The 11,959-nt window shown below is 42.6% G+C and overlaps 1 long non-coding RNA gene across 1 annotated transcript; it reads left to right on the forward strand.

Annotated features, from left to right (window-relative positions):
* Positions 1-235: 235 nt before the first annotated feature.
* LOC139084936 (uncharacterized) lies at positions 236-9,249 on the forward strand. Its single transcript, XR_011542874.1, has 4 exons — positions 236-377; positions 509-601; positions 1,255-1,549; positions 8,732-9,249. It is a non-coding gene; the product is annotated as an uncharacterized lncRNA (long non-coding RNA).
* The last annotated feature ends 2,710 nt before the right edge of the window (positions 9,250-11,959 follow it).

Genomic DNA, 11,959 nt, shown 5'->3' on the forward strand with positions numbered 1-11,959 from the left:
TTAAAGTCCAGTCCCTTTCATTTTATCCTCAGACAAAAACAGAACAGCTGCTCCTGCTCTCTTATTCAATATGCCTCCCTATTTTTAAGAATTCAGTTCTCCAGAAAAAAATTAATGAGACTCTTCTATTTTAATGAGTTTCTTGTATGGTGGATTGGCATTTTTCCTCCCCCAAGCTCAAAATTCTTGGTTACAAAGATGAATTAGAATAGAACATTGAGAATAGAAGGAATTTAGATCCCATCCAATTCTCGCCTTCCACAGATGGCACCAGAGGCCCAGGGAAATGTGGGACCTGACTTGCCTACATGGCAGAATCAGAACTAAGACCCAACTATCTTACCTCTTACTTCAGGGTTATTGCCATTAAGGAAGGGGTGAGGAACCAGGGGTATTTATCAACCCATTCCCATCCCTCCTTGGTTAAGGGTTGCTCCTGGGGAACAAATCCCCCAGTTCTTCTGTCCGCCCCAGGCCTAAACTATTTGCACCCAAATCCTTATTTCAGGATCTTCTTTCTGGGGAAATCAAACGAAGACCATGCTTTACAAGAAAAGAGCTTTACCAGCTCAGCAGGAACTGTGAATTCAAGAAATTGCCTGTGAGTGGATTTCCAATGATGAATAATCTTCAGGTCCCGCTTCATAATTTATGGAGCCCAGTGGAAAATGAAAATGTGAGGTCCCTTCTTGAAAAAGTACTGAGAATTTTAAGGTGGTGACAGCAGACCATTAAACCAAGGGCACAGCTCTTCTGAGAGTACCCATGAAGCAGGCCCTGGCAGTCTTTTTATGTGAGAAATACTACTGACAATGATGGCATTGTTTATTGAGCCCTTACTGTGTGCCAGGCAATATGCTAAACCCTGTAGATTGCATTATGCTATGGATTCCTCATGACAACCCCATGAAATAAATATCATTTATTGGAAAATCTCTTATACTAGAGGGGGAACATATGGTGAGATGCCGAGTGGTACTTTTCCTGTGGTCCTGGAATCACGACTAAGGTTGAAAGCTACCAAAAAAAAAAGGCATCAACTGTACCTATTGTAGTAGGCAGAATAATGGTCCCCCAAAGGCGACACATCCTAATCCTCAGAACCTGTGAATATGTTTACCTTACACGGGCAAAGGACTCTGCAGATATAGTTAAGGATAAGGACCTTGAAATGGGGAGATTTTCCTTGATTATCCAGCTGGGCCCAACTTAATCATATGAATCCTTAAGAGGACCTTTTCTCATTGACGTCAGTCAGAGGGAGTTGCGACTATCGAGGAATGGCAAAAGAGACGTAACATTGCTGGATTTGAAGATGGAGAAAGGGCGTCCATGAGCCGAGGATTGTGAGTGGCCTCATGAAGTTAGGAAAGACATTCATGCATCAATGATAGGAGCAACTTCTTTGCTGAATTGGATAATAATCAAGCATTTGTTCATAGTCTGATTTTATGACACGGTTATGGGTAACAGAATTATTAGATCTGACAGTGGATTTTGAAGAAATAACAAGTCACACTGCTGTAGAGGTAACAAACTGAAAAATAAGGTGAGTATTTTAGCTTAAAACTTATTTCTAAAATTATATAAAGAAATCATCAACAGAAGATTTTATATTAACCCTCAGTGGTATTGAGACTTTTACTAATGTAGCATAAAGTTATTTTTCAGATTCTGATCCCTAAAATGCCAAAATGACAGAGTGATCTCGTGGTGAAGGTAAAAGAGGTTTCAGTTTAATAGATATGATTTGTACAAGGGTGAGAAATAGTTTCCCAGTAGATCACATATCAGATTTAGTGGCAATAAATTCACTGGAAAAAGAGTTAGCAGATTGGGATGAAACTCCACTTATGAAATGATGGGTGACTTACAAACCAGAGCTTGACTATGGATACAAGAATTTGTCAAAAACAATAAAACTTGCTGTTTACCGGCACACCATGGCTCTCACCCACCTCCACCCTATGTTGACCATCCCCCCAATAGGTTGAGTTTCTGTCTCGATGCCTTCTCCCCAGTTTGGATCATGCCCAATATTGGAGGCCCCTGCCTTTAGAACAGCACTCCAACGTCAATGCTATCATGTTTGGCAGAGGGCCATGTGCATGTCTTGGCTCTGCACAGCATCCTTCTCTGGGTTGGACTGGGTCCCAGTGTCCCTCCAGCCTCTAGCTGGGTTCTTATCAATGCAGAGAGCTCTTCCAAGACTCAGTCATTGCTCCCAAACGTTGAGCTCTGAAATCCTTGACTAAATTTTAGAACAGTTACACAAATGTCAAGTATCACATTTTTTCCCCAGGAGAAGCTGCCGACTGTACACTCTCTAGCCTAGAGAATTCTTATGTTTGATGCTTTAACTTGTTTTGACAGTGCTAAGTTCTAAATAGTTTATGATGAATTGGCGTTTTTTGAGTGTTTGTGGGATCAAACAGCATCTATTTAGCCCACATGTACATATATGTGCTGGTGTGAAATGACAATTAATAAGAACATTGCTTTCACTGAGCCAATATGGTTTTTCTCTCTCTCTCTTAAGATTGGCACCTGCGCTAACAACAGTTGCCAATCTTTTTTTTTAAGAATTGGCACTTGGGCTAACAACTGATGCCAATCTTTTTTCTTTTTTCTGCTCTCCCTCCCCAGACCACCCCCCCCCCCCCCCCCGTACATAGTTGTATATCATAGTTGCAGGTCCTTCTAGCTGTGGGATGCTGCCTCAACATGGCCTGACGAGCGGTGCCATGTCCGCGCCCAGGATCCAAACCCTGGGCCGCCTTAGCGGAGCGCGCGAACTTAACGACTCAGCCACGGAGCCGGCCCCTGAGTCAATATGGTTTTGTCAACTTATTCCAACAGTGAAGTCTCACAGGGCTTGATAAGAAATAGTTTCTCTGCAGACCACAGTTGAGAAACTCTTAAGAATGAGGGAAGTAGGAATAATCACTGAGTCTATTTCAGTAGCCTGGTTTTTTGCATTAAATTTAGCTAAGATCATTGCCTAGCCAACTCCAAGCTCTTTATTATATTCTTTTTACATGGATTTATTTCCAGGATTGCGCATCTCTGTGCAAAGCCCCAGAGAGCTGATTGTGTTGGGTTTTCAGAATTAATTTGTGGGCCTCTGGGGCACTTGACACAGTCTCCTTCGCCCAGGTAATTCAGGGACCGGCTGAGATTTTGTAGCAGACAGTGGTTGTCTGGAACCTGGAACGAAATGGCCATGCCACAAAACAAACTCAAGTTCTGAACAAACAGAACAAACCCATCGGTTCACCATATAAACAGCAGAGAGGGCAGGGAACAAGGAGTGAGCAGACTTCATCCAGCTTCTAGACCATAGCATTTTATTTTTGCTTGAAATGATTATATTAGCTCTGAATCATTTCATTTTTAAAAACAGTGCGTACGCACCATCTTAGAGCTCAACTTGGGGCATATTGAACATCCCGAATAAATGTGCCCCCCTCAGAGATAGGTAGCTGTGGATAAAAATTCAATACCTCTTGCGCCTTAAGCTAGAATTTCATAGAGAATTTGAAAGACCAGAAGGAGGTCTTAGTAATGGAATTAAGGTGAACAAAAATTCAAGATGTGTGACAAGCTCTGTAAAGATAAATAGCCAGGAGAATAGAGTTGCAAAAAAGAATTCTTGCAGCAGTTCCTTTAAGAAAATTAGCCTGGTTGTAAATATTACCTATTGAATGCTTCCTTTAGTAATTCTTTGTTATTCACACAAAGAGCTGCACATTCGTATTCGGAAGCTGAAAAGAGAAAACAACATATGGTTGACAAAAGCCACATACCCAGAGTTGGATTTGTCAGAGAGCATGTTCCCAGCAAACACAGTGTGCCCAGAGCAGTTCCAAAAGCCTTAAAATAATAGGTGCAATGAGGGCCAGGGCCAGCAAGCTGCAGGAGGAGGCTGTCGACCTGCCCAGGCTCTGCGGAGTGTGGGGGTCGGGCCTAGGGCTTCTTTCTCACTTGCTCTGAAGTCTCCCCCTTCCCCTCGGGCTCAGTTCCACTCACGGGAGATGGGGTTAACCTTAGGTCCAACTGACACATCAAATAGCTCACTGCCTATTGATTAGCTCTCATCAGGTAGAAACTTCCAGCATTTAGTTGTTGGTGGGGGAAGTTAATAAACCCCCGCTGACTGTATGCTAAAAATCAAGATTTTTCTCTTTCTCGTCTCCCATTTCTCATCTACTGACACTATGCAAGCATACACAAGGGTGTGCACACACACACACACACACACACACCAAGATAGGCCTGGAATCAGAGTCAGCAGACTGGGCTTTTTGCCATTTCTCTGCCAGTTACAATCTGTATGATTTTGAACACCTCATATATTTGAGACCTCAGTTTCTTCTTTCGTAAAATGAAGGGGTGGAATTAGAGGATCACTGGAGACCAGCCCATCTCTAACAACTCAGTGTCCAGGACCGCACCTCACACATTTTAGAGGAGAATTCCTTTAGCGGGGATTAAGAACAGCCCAAACATACAGAGGGTCTCTACAGTGGGAACAATAGAAGCGCTTGTTCTGGAATGCCACCCATCCCATTGATTGATGAATGGTCACCCTTCCGGCAGGAGCCAACCATTAGCGCTGGGAATTCTTGCTTGCCTTTTCCTTTGGCTCCTTCCTCTTCAGAGCACCTTCCTGCTATGGTTCAAATGCTTCTAAGTTCAATTAAAGTAGTGAAAGTAGTTAGCAGATAGTCACTGCAGAAGAAAGGCATGGAAGTTGTCCCGGGAGAATTTTTTAAGGGGTGATTTAAGAGGCTAAGGGCCATGAAAATTAGAAGTACTCTTACTGGAATTCCCCAGTCAAGGAGCCCACGTACCTCCCAGAGGCCTTCCGTGATTCCTATAGATGCCAAAAGGAAACTCACGAAGAAAGAAAGTCCAGATACTTTTGTACCCAAATACAGAACAGCTCATGGAAAAACAGACACACACCACTGTTCCAGTTGTCTATTGCTGCACAAAAAGCTAACCGAAAACGCAATGGCTTAAAACAGCAAACATTTTGTTATATTTCCCAATTATGTGGGTCAGGAATTCACAAAGGCTGTGGCTGGTGATTCTTCCATTCCTCGTGTTGTCCGTACAGGTCATTTAGTAATTACCGGATGAGCTGGGCTAGGGGGTCCAAGATGGCTTCTCTTGCATGTCTGTTGCTGTGGCGTGAATGGCTGGAAGGCTAGGCTCAGCCGGGACTGTTGACTGGAGCACCTACGTGAGACCCCTCTGGCATAGGGTCTCAGGATAGTTGAACTTCTTACTCAGCTGCTCAGGGCTCCTTCAGAGAATATTCTAAGAGGCCAGGTAGAAAGTCAGGTTTCTTATGATCTAAGCTTGAAAGTTCCAGAACATCACTTCCATTGCCTTCTATTGGTGAAGGAAGTCACTAAGGCCAAACCACATTTAAGGGGGGATGAATTAAATTCCACCTCTCAGTAGGAGGAGGAGCAAAAACTTTGCAGCCATCTTTTATCTACCACACCCACCCCACCTCTAAAAAGAAAACTACCTATAGCGAGTCCAGTGGGTTTTCAGTTACCCCGTAGGATTCACTGCCTCAGAATTCAGATGCTCAACCACAGACACAGGGCTTTCATCTCCATACCCATAACACTTAGCCCAAAGTCTGGTGACTTAACTCTAATGGCCAAATCTTGTGGTCTATTTTCTATTTGCTGCTTGACTCAATCTCTTCTTCCTTCTCCTCATTCTTCTTCTACTTTTTGTGTTAATAATAAATAACTTGGTGTTTGTCTTACTCCATTCAGGCTGCTATAACAAATATATCATAAACTGGGGGGGCTTAAACAACACTTATTTCTCACTGTTCTGGAGGCTGGAAGTCCAAGATCAAGGCACTGGCAGATCCGGTGCCTGGCGAGGGTGTGCTTCGTGGCTGGTGGATGGCTGCCTTCCTGCTGTAGATACATGGCCAAGAGAAAGACATCATCTCTCCTGTGTCTTTTCTTATAAGGACATTCATCCTATTATTGCAGGCTCCACCCTCATGACCTAATAAACTGCCAAAGGCTTCACCTCCAAATACCATCGCGTTTGGGGTTAGGCGTCAACAAATGAATTTGAGGGGGACAGAAGCATTCAGTCCATAGCAGCATTCTTTTTAATCACAAAGTAACACATGCTGATTGTAGAAAATATAGCATAATGCTACAATCTGGTGGCAACCACAGGTAAGGTTTCTTTCCATTCCTTCTTCTGTGCATACACAGATATATATCTGTAGTTTACATTTTGGGGATCACAGTACATATAGTTCATATCTTGCTTTTTAGATAATTCATGACTGTTTTCCTAAGTGAGCAAATACTCCTTGCATTATTTTTTAATGCTGACATACTATCCCATTATGTGGAGTCCATAACTTATTAACAGTTTCCTAATTGTAATTCATTTAGGTTGCTTTCAAATTTTGACTTTGGTAAGTAATGCTCTTAAGATTCTCACACATCAAACTTTGTCCACATTTTTTGCTGTTTCTTTAAGGAAGATTCTGAGAAGTGGAATTCCTGGTTGAGTCCTCTCACCTTGAAATTCTTTCTTCCTTTGACTTCTGGGTTACTTTTCCCTTCAGACTCCCCTTATCTCTGAGATAATTGGTTCTTCTTTATTTAAGAAGGTTAGCCCTGAGCTAACATCCACTGCCAATCCTCTTCTTTTTGCTGAGGAAGACTGGCCCTGAGCTAACATCCATGCCCATCTTCCTCTACTTTATATGCGGGATGCCTACCACAGCATGGCTTAATGAGTGGAGTGAACATCCACATCGGGGATGCGAACCTGAGACCCTGGGCTGCCTAAGCGAAATGTGCAAACTTAACCACTGTGCCACCAGGCTGGCCTCTGATAATTGGTTTTTAACATACACCTTCATCTTTTCCTCTGCATTTGGCTGGTTGTTAAGGCCATGGGACCTGGTAAGAAGGGCCTAGGAGAGTTTAAAATCCTAGAAAAAGAAATAAAAAGATTATTTTCAACTGGCAAAAATGTATCCTTAATAAACCCAAGAAGTAAACACAAACATTAGTAAAGACTATTTAAAAGTTCAAGAAAATGTCTGGTTATGAGAGCCATCTCCAAATTTCAGTACTATGCATAAAAATATATATATAATTAAACGGTATAGTGTACATAAAAGCAGGCAAAAATATAAAATGGTTGGGAATCATCAAATGCAATTGGAGCAAAATACCATGTTCCTTAAAGGAGAGGAAATATGGTGAAAATAGTTCTCTCCAATGGTAAATAGATCAGAATTTTAACACTATTCCAATTAAAATTCTAATTGCAGGGGGCCGGCCCTGTGGTCGAGTTGTTGAGTTTGCACGCTCTGCTTTGGTGGCCCAGGGTTTTACCGCTTCAGATCCTGGGCACGGACATGGCACCACTCATTAGGCCATGCTGAGGCAGCGTCCCACATAGCACAACCAAAGGCACTCACAACTAGGATATACAACTATGTACTGGGGGGGCTTTGGGGAGAAGAAGAAGACAAAAAAAAAAGGAGATTGGCAATGGATGCTAGCTCAGATGCCAATCTTTAAAAAAGAAATTTAATTGCATACTTTACAGGCCTTAATGTGATAAACCTTAAATTCATTTGGGAAAATAAAGAGAATCCTGATAAAAAGAACACTGAGAGACAACTAGCTTTACCAGAAAATTGATTGTATTATAATACTGAAATAGTCAAAATGGTATTTTAGGGGTTTACTCTAAAACATAAGCACAGACCATGAGAACAAAACAGAAATGGAATAGGTTCTAATATATTTATGCAAAATTTAATACGTAAGAAATCAAACAAAACAAGTGAACAGATAATTGAATTGTTATCCTTAAAATAATGGTATCTGTGTGACTAGATATTAAGTAGAAAAATAATTTGAACCCCTACTTCTCATCAGGGATATTAAACAATCAAAAAATTTTTAATTGTTTTTTAAATTTTATTGAAAGAACTTCAAATTTTTTTAACTTGTTTTTGTTTAAATTTTTTAATTTTTAAAATTTTTTTATTTTTTGAGGAAGATTAGCCCTGAGCTAACATCTGCTGCCTATCCTCCTCCTTTTGCTGAGGAAGACTGGCCCTGAGCTAACATCCGTGCCCATCTTCCTCTACTTTATATGTGAGACACCTACGACAGCATGGCTCGCTAAGTGGTGCCATGTCCGCACCCGGGATCAGAACTGGTGAACCCCGGGCCACTGAAGTGGAACGTGCGAACTTAACTGCTGGGCCTTCGGGCGGCCCAACGTTTAAATTTTTTTAAAGACTAACAAAAATAGGACACAAAAAGAAATTACTAAAGAAAGGATTAAAAACATTATTCAAGCAATGGAAGTACTTGCCCCTCAAAAAGGACGTTTTTAACAAACTCTTAAGATCAGGGTAGAAGTCTATTTTATATGTCACTTTTAAATGAGAGAATTTCTTATTTTGTGATCTGAAAAGTTCCGGTTGTTGTCATACCTTTGGGTTCCAAGATGAAGTGGCTACTATCCCAGGAAAAGGCAGAGACCACAAAGAGGTCCGTGGGTCAGCGTTTCTGAGGAGCTCAGGGAGCTGGAGAGCAAATGAGGGATCTGTCCATGGAGAACAGACACGGCCTGGGAGGAAACATGCAGCAGGGATTCAGGTCCAGGCTGTTTCTACATTACGTCTCTTACGACATTTCAGGAGTGACCTTGAACCTCAGGGGCAGCTCGGGTGGAAGAGCTATGAGGAGCAGAGGATCAGATCATCATTAACCAGGACTGCCAAGGAAGCCGTGTGTTTACTGGTTGTCTTCTTGAAGAATTCAAGCGTGGGGGTGGCAGCGGTGCTGGGAAGTAGGCTGGATCATGCCCAACTTGATCCCAGCAATGATCTTGTGCCTACCAGAGGGCAGCGCATTAACCCTTTATCTATTTCCTTTGTTGTTTGGTAAGGAGAGAAAAGTGGAGAAAATACATCCTGTACCATTTCCTATCTCAACAGACATCTTTAAAAATGCAACAGCTTTGCTTAGAAGAACAACATGTATTTTAGAAAATCTACCTTGCTTTATGTATCAGATACTTTCGTAACGCTGTGCCTTATAAAAGGGGATTCTATTTTAAATACACATAGAGGAGCTGACTATATGAGGGAACCTTGGGTGAGACCATTGTAAAGCAAATAATCCCTCTCTGAATAAATCTGTCTTTAAATCTGGATTTTCAGACTCCGTGTCAGATTTGCCTGAAGGAAATGCTCTCCACAAATTTGTCTTCTGTTCAAATTAGAATTCATCTGTATCCATGCGACCTTTAGAATATGATTTCTTTAACAGGTTACCAAATGCATATGTTATAACAGTCCAACTCCATGAACAATTTTACCTCATTTTTTGCCTTTTATTCATGCTTTAGAAAACGTAGATATCTTGTTGAACAGAGTTATGTTCTGTTTCTTTGTAAAACCTTAGGGCTTTATGTGAAGAAGGCTACACGTGGCAGTTAATATGTAAAAAGAAGCTCAGTCTCATTTGTAATCAAAGAAATGCAAATTAGTGTCTCCTGGACTCCGTCTCTTCCAGATTTAAGTTCTGGGCGAGGCGGCTGACAAGTTTGAGAACAGAGACCTCAGGGCCCTCGCCCTCTCTTTAAGCAGAACCGAGCTTACACACCTTAGCAGCAGATTGGACAAAGTCTCCGTCGGAACAAATGCTAAGTAGTTTTAATTTGTGGAAAGGAAATGATATTTGGAAAGATAAAGTTCTTAGTGCTTGGCAATATTTTTACACTGTGGTAGGACTCAGAGTGCCGGAGAAAGCACTTTGAGATCAGAAACCCAGCCACGTTATTAGTAATTCATTTGCTTTAGCACATATGGGAGATAATGCGTTCCTTGGCCTTGTGGTCCAGGTGGTCGGCGCTGCCAGCAATGATCTGGAAGCACTCTGAGCCGGGTGCCACGTGGGCTGCTGCACGCTGGCGACGAGGCCAGCCTTCTGCGGCAGCTGCGAGAGCAGCTGGGATGGAGGCTCCTTTTGTCTGGTTAAAGCAAATTTCCAGGTTTAGCTGACACAGTGTATTCTGCAGCCTAGACCCACTGAATGCATATGGGAATGCTCTCAGATGCCCAGTCAGCCCTTCTTGGGGCAACAGTGCATTTTCATTTTCAACCTAAACCCTGATTGAGCTCAGTTCTCACATTATCTAACGGCGATATGCATGGTGTCAGGGCCATAGCATTGGGTGGGACTCAAGAGCCACATTTTGAAAGGTGGAGTGGATTCCTGTGCATTTTCAGCATATTTTGTGCCAGATTATGAAAATGAACCCTCTAAAACAGGAGACAAGGCTTTGTAAATGCACGTGAAGCGTGAATCTTACTTATTAGTCTAATTTAGACTAATCAGGAAATTCGTCAATCACCCATATTTACTCAATTTACTCTTCAATTGTCAGTGGTAATGAAGGAGAGCAATACCGTAACCTACCTGGTTTGGACACATAGATAGCCAACGAATACTTTTCATTGATTGATTATTATACAAATGAGTGATTGATCAAAAAAAATCACCCACGAGTTGTCTGCAGACTAGGATTGCATGAAATGATATTCTCTCGCAGTTGGCGTGCCCTCCCTTTAATTGTTTTGCTCAGGCTGGTGCTGAAATGAGCTTGCCTCTCTCAGTATGCACCAATTAATGCTACAGAGAAGTGGCCAGGAAGTGTGCTGCGTGAGAAGAGGAATTGAATTTGGGATTAGCATTTGTACAGCATTTGTTGGGGGAGGGCAGAAGCAGCTGGTTTTTTCACCCATACAGAAAGCTGCTTTGCTCACATGATCATAGCACTGTGATTCCAACATGGAAAAAAGTCTTTCATACATTCCTTTTTATCAGCTCCCCTAAGGCAAGTGAAGGCTGTGATGTCACCATTGAGAAATCCTTTACGTGGTCACCAAATAATGGATCAGTCAGGGACCAGTGCCATCCAAGTGCTCATCAGTCATCCCTATTGAAGGGCAGGGTTGAAATCATGCTTATCCAATTTCTAGCCAGAGAGAAGAGGGAGGAGTCCAGAATCCTGATATGTCAACTCAGGATTCACCAGGACCACGGTAAGTCCAAACCCTTCTGTGAAGCTACCCTAAGCCATCCAGCCTCCCAGATGTCTGCCTTCTGTGATCTCTTACTGGACTGATTGCTTTGCACCCGCTCTGGATGTTTACTGCAGTGGCATATTATTCTGTAATGGTTCCAGGAGCGTTTGTCTTCACTCGTCTATTCAGTAGTGGGATACAACCTTAGACTGGATGGTCAGGTCTGTGAAGAGGTGATACTGGGCTGACACTTCAGTGATGAATGTTGTCGGTTGAGTTCCTGGAGAAACAGACTCTGAGATGGAAATTAGCATGCACGGCGTTGATTAGGGAGTGCACTTGGGATCAACACCCACGGAATGGAGAGGAAGGAAGGAATATGGGGCAGAGAGAGAAACTGAGCAGATGCAGTCCCAATAAAGGCCTCAGTGAGCCAGTCAACCACACAGGGGACTTTTGCTGAGATGGCCTTTCAGAGTTGCCCGAAGTTGGGGTTAGAGGGGCAGGCATTGATGCCTCCGTGATAATCAGTCGTTAAATATGGGCTGCTCCAAGAAGGAAACATGACTTTGGGAGAGGGAGCTCTCTTTGGCTGACACAACCCCCAAAGGCAGCTTATGGCTGAGAGCTGTCTGCTGGCAATGTTTTCAGCAGCTGGGGAACAAGTCCTTCATTTCTGAAGAGGGATCACAACAATGTGATACAGTGTCCACAACAATGAAGACAAATGTGTGGAAGAAGGGCATTCTAGATAGAGGACACAGCTAATACAAAAGCCCAAGTCAAGATTTCCCTTGGTGCGTGCAAGCAATGGGAAGGAGGACTATAAATACA

This window comes from Equus przewalskii, chromosome 7 (genome assembly GCF_037783145.1).
Source record: "Equus przewalskii isolate Varuska chromosome 7, EquPr2, whole genome shotgun sequence".
Lineage (NCBI taxonomy): Eukaryota > Metazoa > Chordata > Mammalia > Perissodactyla > Equidae > Equus > Equus przewalskii.